This window comes from Alosa pseudoharengus, unplaced genomic scaffold (assembly GCF_046254945.1).
Source record: "Alosa pseudoharengus isolate Yale_2024_CS ecotype anadromous, Long Island Sound unplaced genomic scaffold, YU_APseudo_1.1 YU_APseudo_1.1_scf_25, whole genome shotgun sequence".
In the NCBI taxonomy this organism is placed as follows: Eukaryota; Metazoa; Chordata; class Actinopteri; order Clupeiformes; family Clupeidae; genus Alosa; species Alosa pseudoharengus.
The window spans coordinates 2,348,546-2,367,056 of NW_027468696.1; the positions used below are offsets into that span (position 1 = coordinate 2,348,546).

At 40.9% G+C, this 18,511-nt stretch overlaps 1 long non-coding RNA gene across 1 annotated transcript in view; it reads left to right on the forward strand.

The window, feature by feature from the left end:
* Window positions 1-17,301, forward strand: part of LOC143099221 (uncharacterized) — a 36,146-nt gene extending 18,845 nt beyond the window's left edge. The window contains exons 2-3 of the long non-coding RNA XR_012981435.1: window positions 16,793-17,048; window positions 17,131-17,301. This is a non-coding gene — a long non-coding RNA (uncharacterized LOC143099221). The remainder of the gene's footprint in view (window positions 1-16,792; window positions 17,049-17,130) is intronic.
* Window positions 17,302-18,511: the final 1,210 nt, after the last annotated feature.

The following is an 18,511-nucleotide window of genomic DNA, read 5'->3' on the forward strand; positions in this document are numbered from 1 at the left end:
CTGTTGATTCTTACATGGGCTTACATGGGCTTGCACTGAGCAGATATAGTAGTTTGGTGTTTCAGTATATAATCTGCTGTTGATTCTTACATGGGCTTACATGGGCTTGCACTGAGCAGATATAGTAGTTTAGTGTTTCTTTTAAATAATGTTTTTATAATGTACTTTAGCTTAGTAAGCTTTTTGCATACTCTCTTCAAATGATAATATTTTTCAAGTATCACTTTGTTAAGACCGTTCCTATAGATTGTTAAATACACTTGCTTTTTTATACATTTGTTCATTCATTTTTAACCCTTATTTCATAAATAATACTGTATTACCTCAGGAAGAATATACTCCATATGTTTGTGTGTTTAAATTGATTAAAACATTCCAAAGAAAAAGTGTCCATGATGGTGCAAATAACAGTTTAAACTTTCCCTACATAAAAAGTCCTGATGCCATTGGATAGATGTTTGCCATTTCAAATCAGATTTATTAAAAAAAAATCCTTTTAGAAACAACACCAGTTAAAAACAAAGTGCTGTACAAATGACAGTTCAGAGACAGACAGGTAATGATCCTGCATCAAACAGAATTAAAGGAAAATGCATTTGGTACCCCTGCTTATGATATCTGTATGAAGGCATATCATGTATCAAAATAAAACATATCGGCTACATGTAATGATTTCTCTCACAGAAGCCCCACAGACACCTCCAGTGTCCATCTGTCCCACTGGTGACATAGTGGAAGGAACAGACGTCACTCTGACCTGCACCAGCAAGATCTGGTCTACCAGTGCTGATCAGAGCAGGTATCAGAGCCAGAGTCACATGAACTAAAACATCTGGACCACATGACACAGCTCCAGCTCCAGTCAGGTTGGGGTGATGGTCATGTCATTGACTCCACAGTCATGTCAGCACTCTGTAGATGGTTATGTGCATGTTTACACTTGTGGTACTAAGTAGACATTTTCGTCCATTGCCATCAAATTAGCATTAAAATCATCAGCCTATGGTTTTAAGTCAAATGATATGTAAAAAAAGGCAATATTATTAATAGATGAAATAGAATTAACAGAATCATAACAATAAAACATACATCTATACAAACTGAAACTCTGAAGTATTTAAATAGTTAAAAAACATGTGTTAAAACCCTTTTAGAGGAGTATTAAGCAAATCATTCCACCAGTGAGGAAGAAGAAGAAAGAAAGGACTCTTAGTGTTGATGGAAGGCCGACGTAGCAGACGCTCATCATATCAACACACGTGATGATCCACTTGATGGAGATGATCCATAGAATAATGTACCATGTCTGCCAGCTGTGCTGTGTTCACCTCTGACATCTGAACTCCCCCTGGTGGCCAAAATGCCACAGTGCAGCCAATGTGACACTCATGCAGAGAGCAGAGATCCTGCAGAAGGCGTTACTGACTGTGCGAGTCTGTGCCCTTTATAGTCCTCCAACTTAAAGGCCAGAATCCTGAGCTCCCCCTGTTGGCCACACTGTTACACTGCAACCAGTGACACTCATGCAGAGAAGGAGAGATCGTCCAGCCCAGCAGCCCAAAGCCAAAAAGCACTTCTAGCAACAGAGGAGTGTGTCTCATAGTTTGGAGACAGAAGCCTTTATCTCACTCTCTATATGTCTTTTATCTTCTCTATCTGTTCACAATAATGACACACACACACACACACACACACACACACACACACACACACACTCATACACACACATTAATATAGATTTCAGTGGAGTGGCTAAAATGCTAAACAGACGTGCTACAATAAAGGCTGTTTGTCCGACATCATTGTGGTGTGAAGACTCTTAATCACACAGGAAGCTGAGGGGCCACATAGCTGCCTGGAGGCACTTGTACAGTATAGGGGTGGAGGAGGGGTATCTACATGTAAAGTGAAAAAAAGATTCAAATTAAACATCAAATAAAAATAGCTACGAAGAACAGACAGATTATGAATAGAATATCAAATTTAATATTAGGGTGCAGGCAAGTAAAATCAATATCAAAGAGGAACTCGTAGGACATTGTTCATCAGTGACGTCAGTAATTTATGCAGAGTTGACCACACTCTCAACAAGAGCCCTGGCTGTCTCTTCTGGTCCGTATTTGTGATCTGGACGTGACTGAGTGACTGACCGGTAGCAGAGGCGAGTCATGGTAAGAGACGGCTTAAATATGTTATGGCTACTGAGGACATGTGAACCATATGGATATAAGTTTGTGTTATTTGGAAGGTTAAGTTTCCTAACGTCTACTTGTGCTTTTTCAATTTTACCTGTTGACACTCAACAGTGTTTACGAGTGAAGTTGAAAACATCACCATCTCTGCTTGTGGTCTTTTCAACAATAATAAAAGTAAAGAGTAGTGTTACCTTGTAAGTGCTGATAACACAAATTAGATGAAGTTAATGTTGAAGAGGCTGTACAATCAAACTAATTCAGTTGAAATAACATGCTAAGAAACATGCTAACAGTTGGCTCTGCACCCCACTGAGGTTCTGTGCTGTTTTATTGTCAGTTTCTACAAAGCCTGTAGTTATAATGTTGCAACTGAAACCTTCAGGGTTTGCTGTTGATGGCAATGATCTGTGTGACCTCTCTTTCTGTGATGGTCCTGATCACAACTCAAGGTATGTTAAACACTTAATGTTTTTCTTTCCTGTCTATGTCACTGTTGGCTCATGTGAAAGCTAGCATGCATGGTGTGAAATTTCATTTTTTTTACATTTCCATGGGGTTGTCTACATACTACCTACTCAGGCTGACTATTTCATTGACATACATGTTGCATATGTATCAAATATTTACTGCATTTCATGCGAGTTAAGGCAAACAGCAAACTTCTGCATTTCTATATAGAGCTGCAGCTCTTCTGAGAAGTGATGTGTGTATGAATGTGTTACCCACAAACAATTTTTGTAGAGATGGGTGCGCACATCCAAAACATGTTGTAAAAGGTGCCAGACAAAACGTGTCAGAGAGAGAGAAGGAGATGGTCTGCATACTGTATTGGCTCCAAGAGATACTTTATTTATCTTTAAAAGGCAGCGTTCAGTCAATCTCTATAGATCTTAATCAGGCAAATAAGAACTGGTAGGGAAGGCCTATATTGCATTACCATATAGGCCTAGTGATCAGACACCTGCCTTACGTAAACAGTCAGGTTGCACCCATGGGTGGCAATCAGCACAGACATGCAAGGCACTAGGCCCAAATCTCTCATTACATTGAAAGCAAAAGCCAGATGTGTTTTTTATTCATACCATCAGTGTGTTGTTGGCACATTGTGTGCTTATTATTATGATGCTTGTGTTTACTGTTTGATACGAAAACACCATTTTTATGAAGGTGTGAAGAGTTAAGCAAGGTGTGTTAGCTTTTGCAAAAAAACTACAATGTTTTGCTGATTTGTGAAAGGTTTTCTTATTTGTGTGTAGAGTTTTGCAAAAATAGCCATAGTTACAAAAAATGTGCTTAAGCAATCAGAAAAAACAGTTAAAGAGGCCCTATGCAACAATTTTAGCAAAAATGACCTTAATTATGCAGGTTGAGAGTCGTTCTGATGGTTCTACAACACTTTTTGGGTCGTTTGGTGGGTGCTTCGTCTCCCCCTAGTGCTTCTCCGCGGAAAAACCGAATATGCAACTTTCTGGTCACGGTCGGAACACATCCGGATGTAACTCGGCGGAAATACTCGAAAATGTAGTCAGATTTAGTCAGATTGTAGTTTCTAAGAAGACTGCAAAACGGACTCCGACTTGGCTTTGTTGCTGTTGAAATTGTAAGTAGCCTACCTTTGGGTGAACTTCGTTTTTGTAATGTGATTTTTGCCTGACCGTTTTATTGTGAGCCCTATGTGTTTAGCTTGGTTTATTGATGCTAGCTCGCTAGCTATTGGGGGTTTAGCGTAGCAGTCACTTGCTACCGAAGCTGCAGGGGGAGCTATGTCGTGAATAATGCGAGCCCAAATCAGGCGAAAACCCAGAAACAGCGAAGGAATAACCAGACCTGCATAGGGCTTTTTTAAGTGTATAAGAATGTACAGTTGGCTATGTCATATAGGAAGACTAGCATGGTGGAAACATCACAAGAAAGGTTTAAGATCAAAATACATGTTTAGACCCTTTGGAGACATGGTATCTAAATATGTGACCACGGGAGTCAGATGACAAGGGTCTTGACTCTATGGCAGGGGCGCAGGAGATATTTTGAAAGTGAGGGGGACCAAATTGTGAACACAAACCCATAGTGAAATCAGATTTCCAGATATCGGATCGCCACCTCTGGCCCACTTTCGACCATCATATTTTAAACTTGCCAGAATATTAAGATAATACCATTGATTGTTTTCAAAATATTGTTTGATTAAAATTGTCAAAACTGTGAGATGAACACAATGCCAGATCTGCCCTCAGACCATCTTCTTGCTATGTGCTATGTGCAATTCTACTAATTTTTTTAGATTTATTTTACACTACTTGGGCCAATGGTAGAATACTCTAAAAGCAACATGATGTTGATATTTTATGAAGCCATGAATGAATCATCATGCCTATGATCCAAACATAGACTACATGATCAAATAGCCTAGTTAGGCCTGCAGTACCTAAATTGTAGCCTGGGTGTTCCAAATTGTCTGGTGTAAACCAAATCAACTCTCCACTATGTGTCTGCAGTTAATATTTATGCAATGTTAGAACATGTTGGCTTAACAAGTTACCAGTCTAGAACACACAGAAAATTGCAACAGAAAGTTGCCTTTATAATCTACTATTTGTTCCAACAGCATTTAAACAAAGCATTTATAAAACTGAAAAAAAAATATATTACATAAGAAGTAAAATAAAATACTGTTACTGTAGTAACTGTACCACATTATCCCAAGCTTCAAAGAGCTCCCCATGTCTGTGACAGCCAGATGTGACACCGCTAAATTCTCAGCTTGTTTATACCCTACACTGAACGCCTAAGAAGGGCCCATCACTCTGGGGTGTGGTCGCCTACTCTCTGGGATTTATGCACCAAGGTAACTGAAGTATCCAATTTGTGTCTTGAAATTATGTCTTAGAACAAAAACTTTGGGTAGGCCTATATACTTGTATTTTATAGTTAGGCTAGTGAAAACGAGTTGATCAGTAGGCTAGTTGAGTTTGTTATCAATAACCATAACAGCTAATGTCATGTTGAGCAGGACATAGGCTACCATAAATCCTCAAATTATGCCCGGGATTGATTCTATTTATAGCCGGACACAGGGCTCGAATTATCTTTTTGTCTTAGTTTAAGGGGGTCTCTCTATCTCATAAAAAGTTGACACACCCCGCGCATAGCCTAACAAGGCGATACAATGAAATAGCCTAGGCGCAAGTGGCGCTTTTGCGCAGTAGCTACAGTGTATGTGCACGGTAGGCCTAGGCTTTACCTTGACACACGCATACAACAGACAGATTTTTCATAGAAATTGATTAGTTTTAATTAATTTCAACATATTATTGATTATAATAGTCCATATCTCATTTCAATTTCACAATACAAAGAAATAGACTAAACGATTTAGTCTGTGCCATTCTCAATTTCACAACGTAACTCATTTAAACCAGACCACCGTCTCAGATTACTCAGGCTATCACTCAGTGTCAAACACAATAATGCATGTAGTGTAACTTATACACAGGGGAAAAAGCACTAACTGGCAGAAATGAATAAAGCCAGCCAAACTATGTTCTAGTAGGCTAATGTGTTGAACCGTGGAAAATTAATAGATATTGTCGGGTAGCCAAAGAATATTCCGACATCAGAGATTGCTAACAGGTGTTTCAAAATAGCTGGGAACTTTCCGGAGCTCTGAATGGCAGAGGATAGCTAGATCATCAGACAACACAATCAATTGTAGGCTGCATTATGGGCCATAATGTATGGCTTTGTCAATCAACATAGAATAGGTAAAGCGCAAGTTCAACAGCAAACAGGACTTTTCAGCACGTATCAAACCACGTAGGCTAGCCCAATGAACGCCTATGCAAATAGACAAAACACTCACATCAAAGCAGGGTGACTTCAGATTTGCGAGTGCTGTCAAATCGATACGGTTTGCTCATATAGTCTAGTGGTGTGGTGGTGAAGTGTCATGCTGCGTTCAAGAGCGTAGGTCTACGTCCCGTAGTAGCCTATATTTTAATTTAGGATAACGTCTTTAATGGTAAGAGATCGCACAGGGATGGATAATGAGCGGTTGTTTAAGATTAAATTACAATGCCAGACACCTTCAGATATGAGAGACCCCCTCAGGTTTTTGACTTTGTTGCTTTCATGGGAGCCAGTCGTCACTCTATGGGAGCTCGGCTCCCTCTGGCTCCCACGTAGCCTAATTCGAGCCCTGGCCGGACAAATAAAGGCAGGTTCCCATATTTGCCTATACCAGCAATTGCCATCAGTCCACCAGCACTAGAAGACATTGCTTCGATTTAAGTCAATGAAATAACACCTCTTCTTAATATTTTATTATATTGTTGGTTGGATTAATAAAGTCGTTTTCCTATCATGGGTCTCCAACACACGTTCTCAAGCTTAATTAAACAATAACTCAATTTAGGCTACTTGGCTACGCAAAAAGGTTTCTATTACAGCACAACCCCTATTCAATGAATGGCTGCCTTGTCTCGCAATAAACAGCGGTGGAAATCCCGACACTTTTTCAACTGCATGAAACATAACAGTGAACCATCAAATATCTCCCAGAGTTCAGTGCCCATCAGTCCCAACATTTAGCAATATAATCAAACAGTCCAAAAGTAAATTAGATCGATCCCAAACCAAACCGAAAATGTTATGCTTTTGATGGCCTACCAGTATGCCGCTCCAAACGAAAAGCATCTCTAATGATGGTTGTTAGTAGAGAAACTGGCTTCAGATATCCAACAGAGTGAATATGAGATTGTGCAGTCTTACAGTAGCCTACTGTAGATGGCTGTGGTTAGTGATGTGATGCTGTTAATGGGGAGTTTTACATAGTTAGCGCAAATCCTATATGTTATTATTTATTTAGCGTATATAAGGCTTTTTGTCCTTATCAAAAGTGAGGGGGACGACGGCTGTCTCTTCAGCACTGCGTGGGACACATCCCCCACGTCCCCCGTGCCTCCTGCGCGCCTGCTCTATGGTGCTCGACTACGCCACTTGGGGCCTTTCACACCAAGATGTACTTTAGCTAGACCTCCAACACCTTGATTTAGACAAGAGGGCTCTCGCACACAGATAAGCAAGTAATGACAGAGACGTGGTATTTCAATGAAAAAATAAACAATATTTATTCACAAACAATTCAGTCTTTGGTTTGTTTCTCAGGATGGAGTGCAATACATATTAGGCCCAATAGGCCAGCAAGAGGAAGGTAGTAGCTGCCACCAGGAATATTACATGTAATCACGTAGGGTTAATTTGATCAGCTGTTCGGGAGAGGTTACCTGTCCTGGAAGAGGAGTGAGACCGACACACCACCCGTGCTGCTGATTCTGTTGCCTATTCACACAGACACACACACACACACACACTCGCATAGGCACAGGTACTACAAAGAGTGATCACTGCAAATAGTGAGGTGCACGTTACCACTACAAATACTGTGTGAAGTGCGCGAAGAGAAGGACTCAGATCCGGCGACCTGCCCCACAGAACAGTTGCAACACTCTGTTTCTCTGGAGGGGGGAGGAAAAGATATGGTTGCTATTGACAATAACTGGCTGGGTCAAGAAAGCTAGATGTTAGCATTACCACCGTAACACATTACCACAGCAAAATGCTGGGGCAGCCAATACCACACCTGTTGCCTACACACCACAACGGATGGCAGATAAATGAACACAGCAACGCCTATGGTTAGGCCAAATCAATCGGACAAACAAAACAAGATAAAGAAAACAAAATGAGGCAAGAGCTACAATTACTCAAATCTACCGGAGGCAAAGCAGCAGTGGCAATCTTTCTCTAGGAATACACCACTCAACATGAATGGAAATGGGACTCCCTGGTATCTCTCCAGTACGCAAACCTTAACACATCTCCCAATAGACAGTGCAACCTGCGCGTACACGGCGTCTTTTCAGTCAAGACCTTCAGTAGATCAACAAAACACTACCCGGAAGCGTCTGGTACACAGCCAAATACCTTTCATAGGTGCCAGCACAGCGAACACAGTGTAGGGAGGACGTACGGAGCCTAGGGATTACTTACTAGCCCACCTCCGGTGCCGGTCTTATAGAAAGTGCCATTGACGCTAATGAGTACATAGCCACCTGCAAGCTAACTGGAGGGCGTGACCGATAGGAGAGGAGCTACGGTGAGAACAGGAGGACAAACTTGGTACAGCAGTTAGTCTGCCGGTTACATATATATATATAGTGTGTGTATAAAAAGCTTCTCTTCTGAGGAGAAGATTGTCTATATCTCCCCCTTCTCTGGGAATTGAGACCTAACTGTTCAATCCCAATGTTGTGTGTGTGTGTGTGTTGCTGAAAGTGGTGTTGGTGGCAGTCTTCGCTCTGAGCAAAATCACCCTGCCCTAGTGTAGTGACGGGGACACTGGTCTGTAGGACATGCCATCCTTCCGATGAGACATTAAATCTAGGCCCTGGCTCACTTTGGTCATCTGACCCCCTAATAATGGCTGCCACACAATACCAGGTTGGTGCTACACATTAGTGGTGGTTAGTGAGGTTCCCCCTTCACTGTGAAGCACTTTGGGTGCCATGGAAACGCTATAAAATACTCTCTGTTGTTGTTGTGTATTTGTGTGTGTGTGTGTGTGTGTGTGTGTGTGTGTGTGTGCTTGTTGTGATTGCATGTGTGTGTATCAGTGTCTGCAGTCATCATGCTTGTTTTCCATTTTGTGTGAGAAAGGTTTAGAAACAGGGCACGCCAATATAGTTAGAAACACACAACCTTCTATACACACGCTTGAATTCAATGCTGTGCGTTCTCTGTTGTAGGTGTGTGTGTGTGTGCGTGTGTGTGTGTGTGTGTATGTGTTTGTGTGTGTGTGTGTGAGGTGTGGTAATACTGGTCCGCTCTCCATGATGTTTTTTCTCTGCTGCAGGTTAATGTGTGTGTATGTGTGTGTGTGAGGTGTGTGCGTGTGTGTGTGTGTGAGGTGTGTGTGTATGTGTGTGTGTGAGGTGTGTGTGTGTGTCTCAACAATTTGGGTATTCTCTCGAGTATGGTTACCAAAAAATTATTTCAATCTCAAGGTACGGAAAAATCTTTGTATGTCCATATGTGTAGTAAAATCATCACATTGGGAGGTAGGGACAAAAGATAAACCCCTTGATAGTGCTGATATGCATGTATTTGAAAGAGGCTTACCAGATAGATTCACTATATTCAGAGTCTCCTTTTCGTCCTCATTCGGGTTGGATATGGGTCTCGGAATGGTAGATCTCTTACTGCGCCTGCATTTCTTTGCGCTCTTGTTTTTGACCGATTTTCCCTTACTCTCCGGCCTCGTTCTAAAAAAGATTGTCCATATTCCACACTGGTATTAGAATCCGAATCATGAGACGAACGTGAATGCTGCCAATATCTCGCATGTCCACGGCCAGTCAGTCTTGCAGTAGGCCTGCCTCCTTCTCCCGTGGATGTGTGGGAATCCGGCCTTGGACGACGCCACCTGTAGACCGCTCCTCCCTCATAATCAGCCCGGTCACGTTCAAACTTTTTCTTTTTAGTTAGCTTAATTTCTTCTTCCAATGCATTCTGACGTTGTATACACTCCTCCAGTAGTTTATCTAAATCTTCTTTGTTTGTTATAGTCTCGGACATCTCTTTTTTGTTTCACCAATTTGATTTCTTATTCCAGAAAGTTGAGATGATGCCTCATTAATCGTTAGAGCCATCAGGTCAAATGAACATTTATTTAAGATTTCACACCATCGATCACAGAATTCAGTGTTATCTTGTGCCAGAAAAGGTGTCTTAGTTATCCTTAGTCCCCTCGGTATAATCTTTGCTCGGAGGTAATCACTCAATGTGACCGCATGTAAAAACAAACGGGTCTCTTTTTCTTGGAGTTTACCTAATGTCCGTGTCAATGATGTTTTATCCTTTTCTGGTGGTCCATCCGTAAATAGTGATTCCTTGAACATGATGCGTGTATAATCCGCTTCAGTGAATTCGAAAGTCTTTGACGAATCAATTTCAGACATAATGATAAGGCCTAGATTTCAAGCTTACGTGCAGAGGGTTACGTGGGTTGACATGGCCCCTTAAGACCAACATATAAAAAAAAGGTGGACCTCCTAGGCCCTACGGTTCTCGAGATATTCACAGAAAACTGTCTCCGGCCACCTACAGGCCAATTGGTGTACAGTAACATAAATTAATTTATTGTATGGCCCCCTTAAACGGAATTCCACGAAACTTGGCGTGCATTCAGAGGGTGTCATAATGATCCTGCACTTCCAATTTTGTGCAGTTTTGACCATGTTAGGTCACAGATACCTGCGATTACAACACATCATTTTTACTTTTTTGTTTTTAACTAGGTGGCGCTATACATGAAATGAGTGGTTATGGAATGGGTTGACATGGCCCCTTAAGATCAACATACAAAAAAAAGGGGGTCCTCCTAAACCCTACGGAAGATATTCACAGAAAACTGTGTCTGCCCTACCCTCCTTTCGGGGGGTCCAGTCCAGCGGGGGGGGGGGGCTACAGATCAAAACGAGAAACGATAGTTCCATTCTATCCATGTGGGGCTACATGCCCACCAAGTTTCGTGTACCCCGGTCTTTCAGTGTCCCGGGAATCCTTGACGGAAAATTGGCCATGCGAAATACACACACTATCATAATCTTGCACATACACCACTATACTCAGGCACACTCACTATTATAGTCATTTTACATGTATGTATGAGAGGGTATAGTCGTGTTTGCGAGAGAGTATAGTAGTGTATGTGAAGGAGTATAGTAGTGAATGTGAGAGAGTATAGTAGTGTATTGGAAATTTCCTATAGTCCATTTGACGGTTAAAAATAAGAAAGTGTCTGTAGGGATCATGTAACGTTACTAGCCAATAAGGGTAAATCACACTGATTTGAAGTTCTATAACAACTACCAGTGAGCCGCCGCCCGCAGCATAGGCTAGCCTATAGTCACTGGTGCAGTGCCTCACTCTTTACCATTACCATTAAGAAACTGTCGCTATGCTTTCATGTGCCACTGCTAGCTTATTTCAGGATGACTGCATAAACAAATCTAGTGAGATCTGTGGATCTGCGTTGTATATTCACATAATATTCTCACGCGAATAGTTGTGTTTTGAAGTGACCCGTAGCTATTTTAATCCGGCCCGCGACACCTTCACAAAAAACAAGATGACATGCTACTATTTAGACTTATGAGGCAAACAGGGGGACATTTCCACACCCATTTGTCGTGGTGGAATATCTCACAAACTTTTCATTCAAGAAATTACAAACCGCATATCAGAATAAACAGCAGAATTTACCGAATACAAAGATATAAAGCATTCCGTTATGCAATTGGGCGTTCCAGAGTAATCCGGTTTTGAAATTGAAGCAAATGTCTACAAGGTCTCCTACTTTGGACTTTTGTAATACACGCCAAATACAAAATAAATGTTAACAATATCACCTAGATAATTGTAAATATTAAAACCAGAGTCTTTCCAATATTCCAAAGTTTCTTAAAGCTGAGCTGTGCATTTATTGTTCATTGCATGATTTCATAACAGACCAAAAAGAAAATAAATGCTAAATGTTAAATATAGCCTTGATACCTGTAAATATTTAAATCAGACACTGACACAATGTACAGTATAGTTAGATCAAGTTGGAGAGTCGATTATAGGATGCTCCAGAACTCACACAAACGGAGTCTTAAAAGAGCAAATTTCGTAATCGTATCGCAATAATGCCGATAACCATGATCATTTTGGGTAGCCTACTATAATCATGATATCACATTTTCATGCCATTTCTCTAGTGGCTGGTAAAAAAGTTGAGTGGCTGGTAGATTTTGGAAATCCACCAGCCACAGTGGCAGGAGGAAAAAATATTTAATTTCCATCCCTGGTGTGTGTGTGTGTGTGTGTGTGTGTGTGTGCGTGGTAATACTGGTCATCTCTCCATGATGTGTGTTCTCTGTTGTTGGTGTGTGTGTGTGTGTGTGTGTGTGTGTGTGTGTGTGTGTGTGGTAATACTGGTCATCTCTCCATGGTGTGTATTCTCTGTTGTAGGTGTGTGTGGTCAGCAGTGGAGTGTCACTTACCAACCTGAGAGCATCTGTGCTTTTGTGGGGGATTCAGTGGACATGTCCTGCTCTTACACCTACCCCAGAAGGCTGAGTATTAAACAAGCTTACTGGACAAAAGACAACTATTGGCATTATCCTGATCTCCTTTCTGATGGAAACTATAACTCCAGGATCCATGTTGATTGCAGCAGAGCTGGGAGATGCCAGTTACGTATAAACTCATTAACTACATCAGATACTGGTCCATATTACTGCAGGATAACAACACACACTGAAGGTCAGAAGTGGATTGGAACACCAGGGGTCCAGCTGTATGTCAGAGGTAAAGGGAAATAACATCATTATGCTTGTTTACTAAGGTTCATCACATTCTGTTGTGTGTGTGTGTGTGTGTGTGTGTGTGTGTGTGTGTGTGTAGCCTTCCAAATTTCATTGTTATCAGTCTTATTGAGCTTTTAAATATTTTCTTAATTGACTTGTGTAATCAGACCTATAATCAGTGTTGCGTTCTCACTCATGGATGTCCAGATCCCCTACAGACACCTGTATTGTCCATCAGTCCTCCTGGTGATGTAGTGGAAGGAACACGTGTCACTCTGACCTGCAACAGCAGATCTGATCTACCAGTGCAGAGATACAGCTGGTACAAAATGGGTAGACCAACAGCCCTGCTACAATGGTCATCATATAGATACACTATCTATTCCATCACATCTACATACAGTGGAGAATATTACTGTCAGACAACTGCTATATGTGGCCATCAGAACTCAGTTCCTGTGAGCCTGCAGGTTTTCTGTGAGTATGTCATTTTTTACTTCCTGTAGTTACCTAACTGTATTTTCAAAAAATAAACAAACATTTACTTTTGAGACATTTTGAATCAGAAACATGTTTTAAACAAATTGGTACAGGAACACTATTGACCACTGTGTTGCTTTACCATGTTTAATATTCATTAATCTGTAACTATGTGGGGAACTGAAGAGACCAATTGCTGGACTTTTGAAAATGAAATATTGTCCCACTGTTACCTGATCTGGGTTCTTTCTTGTCATATGTTGCCTTTCATAATACACTAAATATAACAGCACTTTAGTTTCTGCACCCTGTAAGGCAGGACATGTTGGATTTCCCACAGCGGCCAATCAACAGACTAATCAAACAAACCAAACAAAGTTTTAAAAATATCATTATATAAATTTTTTTTTTTTTTTCTTTTTCACATGGCCAATTTTCCATCAAGCATTCCCGGGACACTGTAAGACCGGGGTACACGAAACTTGGTGGGCATGTAGCCCAGAGCCGGACAGTAACGGAGTACATTTACTTGAGTACAGTACTTGAGTACAATTTTGAGGGATCTGTACTTTACTCGAGTATCATTTTGGGGGAGTACTCATGACTTTACTCAAGTACATTTGAGAGGCAAATATTGTACTCTTTACTCCACTACATTTCTATCCATAACCGTGAGTACCCGTTACTTCTTCTAAAAAAAAGGAAAAAAGAAAAATCTCGGAAACCCTCAATTTGTTGTTTCCCTCTCAAACATGATTGGATTGTGCAGGCGCCACTGATTGGGACAGCCTATCAGCAATCACCTTCAGCTTTCCGCCAAAGTCATACATGGTCAAATTTAAATAAGAGACGAAACCATGGACGAAACAATGGATGAAGACGCAGCAGGTCCATCCCGGGAATGTGCCAACCTGTGGCCCCACCTCGCCAGACTATTTCAATTTTCTGAACAAGTTAATGATAGTTTTCACTTCAAGTGTTTCAATTACAAAATATTTTGTATTTGAAATACATTTTTTATATACATGTATTAGAAATACTGCCCATCCCTGGCAACATGGTAAAAAGATAAAAATGACTTGATTTTACTTTCAATTCCTTTTACATTCTCCAAGGTATTAACATTAACATTTTTCATAACTCCATTTAGGACGTTTCTGTACATAAATGTAAGCACTGTGGCAGTATGCAATATTTAAAAAATGTAGGCTACTCTGTACTCTTGATACTCAAGTACTTTTAAAAACAAGTACTTCAGTACTTTTACTTAAGTAGACATCTGACTGTTGTACTTTTACTTGTACTTGAGTAAAATTTAGCAAAGGGTATCTGTACTTTTACTCAAGTAATGAAGCTGTGTACTCTGTCCGCCTCTGATGTAGCCCCACATGGATAGCATAGAACCATTGTTTTTCGTTTTGATCTGTAGCCCCCCCGCTGGACTGGACCCCCCGGAAGGAGGGTAGGCCAGACACAGTTTTCTGTGAATATCTCGAGAACCGTAGGGTTTAAAAGGACCACCTTCTTGTCAACCGATTCCATAACCACTCATTTCATGTATAGTGCCACCTAGTTAAAAACAAAAAAGTATAAATGAGGTGTTGTAATCGCAGGTATCTGTGACCTAACATGGTCAAAACTGCACAAAATTGGAAATGTAGGATCATTCACACCCTCTGAAGGCACGCCAAGTTTGGTGGAATTTCGTTCATGGGGGGCCATACAATAAATTAATTTATTTTACTGTACACCAACTGGCCTGTAGGTGGCCAGACACAGTTTTCTGTGAATATCTCGAGAACCGTAGGGCCTAGGAGGACCTCCTTTTTTGTATGTTGGTCTTAAGGGGCCATGTCAATTCATCCCATTACTACTTACCACTATACCATGTATAGCGCCACCTAGTTAAAATTAAAAAGCAAAGAAATAGGTGTTTTAATCACAATATCTCTGGCTGACATGGTCAAAACTGCAAAAAAATTGAAAGTGTATGATCATTATGACACCCTCCGAATGCATGCCAAGTTTCGTGGACTTTTGTTCATGGGGGGCCATACAATAAATGAATTTATGTGTACATTTAGTGACCGTACACCAAGAGAGTTTTCTGTGAACATCTTGAGAACCGTAGGGCCTAGGATGACAATTTTTTGTGTGCATGTTTGCCTCCAGGGGTCATGTTAACCCATTCCATATGCACACATGAGCATAAACAGATACACATGCACACACATACATTCACAGTAATCATACCTATGACCCATACTCACACAGTAGACATGTACACATGCACATGCACACACACAGGCACATACACAGGCAAACACACAAGCACATGCACGCACACACACACACACACACAAACATAAACATGTACACGCACACATGCACACAATTCAAGAATTTCTCAGAATTATGAACAGGCAAGAAAGGGGTGGGGTTGTATAAAATGTATTTTACATGTGAAATCTATGAACTAATCATGTTTTGGTACTTGTTGTCTAGCAGATACCAGTGATAATTGAGTGTGCATAATGCAATTTAGTAAGACAGTTAGAATCATATATGCCTTTCAGCGAGACTTATTTTTGTTGAAAAAATGTGCTGGACTGGGCGGCGGTCATATTCTGCGGTACATCTACTTAATTTCACAGTAACTTTTAATTATTCTGTTGTTAGGACACTACAGCTATCAGGCCACACATATCAATGGGTACAACTTTAACAACACATTGATAAATGATAATGTTAGGCATTAAATTACCTGTGACATAACTGGACTATAAAGGTTTGCCAATTTGTATGCAGATCGTCCGAAGAACACAAGAGTTGTGTCTTATCCATCTGGTGAAATAACTGAGGGAACTAGAGTGACTCTGACCTGCATAAGTGAAGCTGATCCACCAGTACACACATACACCTGGATCAAGAGGAGTGGAGCTGTAGAACTGAAGTCAGGAAAGGAGAACACACTCACCTTCAGCAAGATCTGTTCTGAGGACAGTGGAGAGTATCTCTGTCGAGCAGCCAATATGATTGGTCATCAGAACTCTCCTGCTGTGTCTGTCCAGGTTTTATGTGAGTATCTCTTTAAATAAACAGTAAACATTAGGAACAATCAGAAATAAATGTATGTTTATCACTGTAAACCACTGTTAGAATTAGCAGCATAATGATTGATAGCTGTCACAATATGTCCTTTTGTGTGATGAGGTTACTACAGTATAGTGAGTGTACTGTACTGTATACTGCAGTTTATCTATGTGTGTTTCTTTAAATTAAATACATCTCTCAGATTCTCCAGTGATTGCATGACAGGTTTCTATGTCCTTTATTCCAGATGCACCAAAGAACACAAAAATATCATTTTCTGAGTCTGATGTGATTGCCAAGGGCAGTTCAGTGAATCTGACTTGCAGCAGTAATGCCAACCCACCAGTGGAGAACTACACCTGGTTTAAGATGGATGAGTCCACTCCAGTAGGATCAGGACAGCAGTACAGCATCACTAACATCAGATCTGAGGATGGAGGACAGTACTACTGTGTGGCCAGGAATGAATATGGAGCTGATAACTCTAGTGCTGTGTCCATCACAGTAACAGGTATCTCTCTCTTTCTCTATCTCTCTCTCAAATGTTGTTTCAGTCATAGTTTATAGTCATCAGTACATCTCCCCATCTCACATCATTCCCATTGACTCTTACAGAAGAGCAGAGTCCACTAGTGACTGCTGTGGTTGTAGTCTCTGTGTGTGGAGTGGTGGGTCTGCTGTGTGTGCTTGTCTGGCTGAGGTGAGTCAATGGGACTCAGACACACAAACTCAGACAAAACTATTCTTACAGATTTGTATCTTCACTCATCACTATTCATAGTGTATTTTGTCATTTATATGATTGTATGTGTCATTTCACAGGCAAATTAAAAGGAGACAGGAACCAGGTGGACAGGAACCAGGTGGACAGGTAAAGTGTCTGATTCTCCAGTGTCAGGTTCAGTCCGTCCTGCTTCAGCATCTATCTCTGACTTCATCATCTGTCTCCTCAGGACCAGCACTTCTTCAGTGTCACCGGCCAGAGCAGAGCTGCTGAGGATGCAGGAGGAGCAGAGGATGATGGTCACTACTCCACCATCCAGCCCCACGGCTCCAGACAGACTGCAGGAGCTCAGGAGGACGACGTCCAGTACTCTAGTGTCCAGTTCAAGAAGGCCGGAGCTGCAAAGTGGTGAGTCTCTGACCTGACAGCATTTAGCACTAAAATACAGGTGTTGATGGATGCATAGGTGATCTCTTCAGCATTTAGAGTTTATTACTGACTCTGCTGGCATGAGTTGTGAGAAACATAATTTTCACAAAAGTGAATTGTTGTATTTACATATTTGATGATTTTAAATACTTTGATGTAAAATTATATTTTATGCTGTAAAAAAATGTAAATTCTCAGAATAACAGAACTCATTTCATCCTCAGCTGATACAGTATGTGTATTGTCAGAGCCAGTATGTTTTCTAATGTCATATCCATGATTATTACTTTACTGATGTGTTTATCTTGTAGTTCCCCTGTTCTGCCAGAGGGGGAGCCCTCTCCCATCTACAGCAGTGTGCAGCCAAGAGTGGATAACTCTGTGGTCTACAGCGGTGTTCAGCCCAGTGGCATCTAGCAAAGGAGGGACTCCACTCACACAGAAGGGACGACGTGTTTTCATGTTCAACTCTAGACTTGAACAGAGACACAGAAGGGCTAGGAATTGTATTTTAATGGAGTTTTCTCACATAAGTCATTATATTATATTATATTATATTACATTATATTATATTATATTATATTATATTTTATGTTTATGCTGTATCACCCTCAGCTGATACAATTTGTGTAATGTCAAATCCATGATTATTACTTTACTGATGTGTTTTTCGCAAAGGAGGGACTCCACTCACACAGAAGGGATGACATGTTTTCATGTTCAACTGTAGACTTGAGACACAGAAGGGCTAGGAATTGGCTTCATAATGTGTGTTGAAATAGATATTTTAATGTAGCACTTTCTCACATAAGTCTATCTGCTGTGTTCCCACCTTTGTTAAAGGAGAATTCCGGTGTGATATTGACCTAAAGTGTATTGAAACATGATACCGAGTGTGAACGTATGTCTCATAGCCCATCTCGGCTTGTCCCCTGCACTCCAAAATCTGGCGCTAGTTAGCCGATGCTACCAACAGCTTTTTCAATTGTGGTGCTTCGGCATCGGGCTAGCCAAGCAAATAAATCACTGTTTTACACCATTTACAAGGCTCAATGTATCTCCACACTTCATTGGTAGACTTCCATGCATGGATTCCAGTTGCTGCTACTGGAAGAAACTGGAATCCATGCATTTCCACTGAATTATTTTTGGAATCTGATCCCTTATCATACCTGTTCATT